We start from the raw sequence: 4223 nt of genomic DNA, 5'->3' as shown, positions 1-4223 counted from the left end.
TTCACCTCCGGAAAGACTAGATTAAAAACAATATTTTTAGAGAGGGGGTTCCAGGAAGAAAGGCTTCATCTAAGTTCTGTTAAAAAACAAAATTCAACTGAGTAAATTTGAAGATCTAATTGACTGTGCTCAATGATTCATGAATCTGGCAGCATCCCAACTAGTAAACAGAAGGGTATTGTGAAGGGTTGTACAAAATGGAAGGTTTTTATAGGTAGAGGCGGGTGGGGCAAGAAGGCATTGGCAAAAGCAAAGAAAGAATGGTTTCAGGCCAGGCCATCTTCTTCTGGGGGGGGGGAAGGGAACAGCAGGGGTCTTTATCGTGCAGATTACCTACCTCACTAGTGTTGATCAAGAAATTTCAGATTGCCTACTTAAAGGTCACATTCCTGGAAGTGGTTGAAACTGCAAGTAAGTCTGGGTTTGTTGTTATCCCTGGGGGCAAATGATTCCATTTTGGGCTTGTTATTTCTTTTCAACAATTCCCTTCTGATCAAACTCACCCTAAGGGAGAGATGTGATAAAAATTTAAGGCATTAGCATCACTCTCAGCTACTGCTCTGTAGTTCCCACAGCTTTGCTGATCCTTGGTGTGGTATCCATAGGTCATGACTTTTTGTTTAATCCCCGTGACAGTCACAGGTCACGGTTCCAGGTTCATAATCCTTAAATCTGTCATTTTCTTCATTCCCTTTTTGACAGTCCTGTCTTAGGGAGATCATTTGCCTGGTGGTTAGTGGCTGTGAACATGCATTTAAAGCTTTTGAGAGGATACAATACGAGGGAAAACATTATGATAACGATAAGCAGGATAATTTCCTAGGAGTACACTTTGGAGTCCCTATTGACTGAAAAACAAAATGCACAAGCTAAAAGTTGAGAATTATATTTTATTTGGTGGACTTTCTGAGGACTTCAAGCCCTAGAGGTAGCCTCTTAGATAGCTCTGACGGACTGCTCTGAAGAGGTAAGGGGGAGCCAGGAGATATGGGAGTTTTGCGACAAAAACCAGGTAGTCAGGACATTAAAAGATGACTGTTAATTAAAGAAAATCACACATTCCAAGTTAATGACTTTAGAGCTTTTCTACGTATGGGAAGATGCAAGAGTCTGGGCTCACTGAAATCCTTCCTTTGCTACGTGCCTCAGCTATCTGGGGCCAGTATCCTGTGCTTTCCCATCCTGAGTCCCCTCAGGGTACACTGTTGGGGGTGGCTGCAGTGGCTGAGGGCTTGGCAGCAGGCATCCTGTTGGTCTCCATCCTGAGTTCCCCCAGGCTCACCTTTAGGGGTGGTGGCAGTGGTTGATGGCTTGATGGCCGCAACATCCTTTGTTTGCTGAGATGGCGGACATCATCTTTTACCCACATCCTCAAGACCCAAACCAAAGAAAGACCCCATTGAAGGACCCCATTTTAAGCCACAGGGCTTGTTCAGTGATCTTACATAACTGAATTTCAACTTCCCCAGAAATATTGATCCAGGTTGTGGACAAAGAATGTCGTATCAGTAAACAAAGTTTACTTTGTTACTGCCTTATCAGTAAAGAAAGAATGTTGAGGCCATCCAGCCATCAGCCACTGCAGCCACTTGGACCGTGTGCCCTCAGAGGACTCAGGATGGAGAAAAACAAGATACTAGCCCTAGATAGTTAAGGTGTATACCAAAGGAATGATTTCAAAGAGCCCAGACTCTTGCATCTTCCCATAAATAGAAAAGCGCTAAATTCGTTAACTGGGGATGTATGGTTTTCCTTAATTAACAGTCATCTTTTGATGTTTCAACTACCTGGTTTTTGTTGCAAAAATTCCTATATATCCTGGTTGCTCCCTTACCTCTTCGGAGCAGTCTCTCAGTACTGAGAGGCTGTCTTCTGGGCTTAAGTCCTTAGAAAGTCCACAGAATAAAACATAATTCTCAACTTTTAGATTGTGCAAATTTTTTTTCAGTGGATAAGATGTAAGCACTTATGGTAGGGGGTCCCTGGAGAAAGAGAACCAGGCATGGCTTTCTTGACATAAAAGAAACATTTCTGGCCTAAGCATTTATTTATCTAAGCCTGGCCACAATGGTTGTCCTTGAACAGGTCTCAGTAATTAATGATCTTAAGGGAAGTAAGGGAATGCAGGAACAAAGGAAAATCAGTCAAGAAACAATAGTTCAGAGATAAAACAGAGTCCTAATTCCCTCTCAAGGGATATACATAACAATCTGATACATATCTTTGAGTTCTGTGGAAACTAAGGCCCCCACTCAGGTGGAGGATGAAATAAGGAGTTGACCTTTTCTGACCCTCGTGACTTCAATCAACAAAGCTTGGACTCTGTTGACCTTTGCCCCAACTCTATGCTGAATCCTCCTCTGCTCAAGCCCCTTCATGAATATGCGTATATCCTTAGCTTCAAACTTCCCCAACTTTGGTGTTCGGGGAGATTCTGCTTTGGGAAAGATCCTTGGGGGTCTCCTTACTTGCTGCAAGTAATAAATCCTTCCTTTTCCTGCTCTTTGTCTTGGTTATGTCTTTGGCTCGACACCCACCAAGAAATGAACCCAGTTTTTCGGGTAACACTCCCAACAACTATGTTTAGATTACCCACCAAAACTTCATGAGACATTGGACAAAAATCAGCCATCGTTCTAAGTTATTTTTCTTGACAAATCCCATAACAGAGATAACATGGACTTATTTGAGTAGTAAGACCAGGTAGAATAAAAGTTGGTTATCTGCCTTATATTCGGTGTTGATAACTTTAAAGACATGTCTTAACTAAACCAATGAACTTAAACTACCTTTATTTACTGAAGATTATCCCAGATTACTTGAACTTGAAAAGCATCTGGGGTACTTTCCTGCTGGTCCAGTGGCTAAGACTCCGTGCTCCTAATGCAGAGGGCCCAGGTTCTATCCCTGGCCAGGAACTAGATCCCACACGCTGCAACTAAGATCCCACAAGCCACAGCTAAAGATCCTGCATGCCGCAACGAAGATCCTACACGTAGCAATGAAGGTCCTGCAAACTGCAACTAAGACCCAGCACAGCCAAATAAATAAATATTTTCTTTAAATCATTTAAAAAAAAAAAAAGAAAAGCATTTGGGTTAGTTTCTGTTAATGCCCCATCCTTGCAAGTGCTTGCCTTCAAACCAACTAAATAGAGCTCTCTTACAAATTAATTTTGGCAATACCGTCAAGAGGTAGGAAAACACCACACATTTAATATATATACATATATGTGTGTGTATATATATATATATATATATATATATATATATATATACAGACAGATGCAAACAGATAACTTACAGTTACTAACATCTGTGGAGAAGATTTGCAAGATTTTTCATTAGCCCAATTGCAAAATACCCCTTTTTCTTTTTTTTTTCTTTTGATGGGAAACTTCTTCTTAAAGTTTGCATTTCAAAGAATGGCTCTTAGGTGCTGGAGAAGATGGGGGTAGAAAATCTGTATCACAAATGCATAGATTAAGCTCAGGACGATTCTGTTTCCAATGTCCTGATCTTTTCAAGCATTTTGAGAGGAATAGGTGAGGTCTGGCGGATTGGCAAAGAAAAAAACTGCAGGTAAACTTTAAACTTTAGGATTGCAGCCTAAATGATAAAGAGGCTGACCTGTTCTTACAACTACCTTTTCTCCAATTTGCATCTTTCCTTCTGGGTACATGGTTTTATTTTAGCTAAGGAGAGAAAGCATTAAAAAAAAATTCCTATCAGGCTCTGAATATCAGCTTCTGATTTGGCCAAATTTCTGATCATATAGTTATTAAATCCTTTCAAATATCTTATCAGATTTCTGGTTGGATAAACAGTATTTCTGGCAGTATTAAACAATCCCATTAATTTTAGTTTCCCCTTGCTGCTTAAGGGAATAATGTAGCAGTTTACCAAAAATTCCTGAGTTTCATCAATTCTAGGAGGAGTACATACAGGTGCATTGGAGTTGATGTTGAAGAATTCACATAGGGCTTTTGAGGACAATCTGTCTTCCAGTGCCCCAGTTGATTGCAATAGAGACATCAATTTTTGGGCCAGTGATTTGATAATGAACCCTAGGAGGGTGAAATGTAGGAGGCCTAGGTATTGTTTTAAATACCTTTTGTGTCTTTAATTTTTCATTAGCCTTTTGCCATGAATCTTTCAACAAAGCAAGTTTGGAATTTTGAAAAGTTTTGGAGCCTTCTGCATGCTAATCAAAATCAAAATCGG

This window comes from Grampus griseus (genome assembly GCF_964374135.1).
Source record: "Grampus griseus genome assembly, chromosome: X".
Lineage (NCBI taxonomy): Eukaryota > Metazoa > Chordata > Mammalia > Artiodactyla > Delphinidae > Grampus > Grampus griseus.
The sequence above is the reverse complement of the archived record's forward strand: the minus strand, read 5'-3'. Positions refer to the sequence as shown.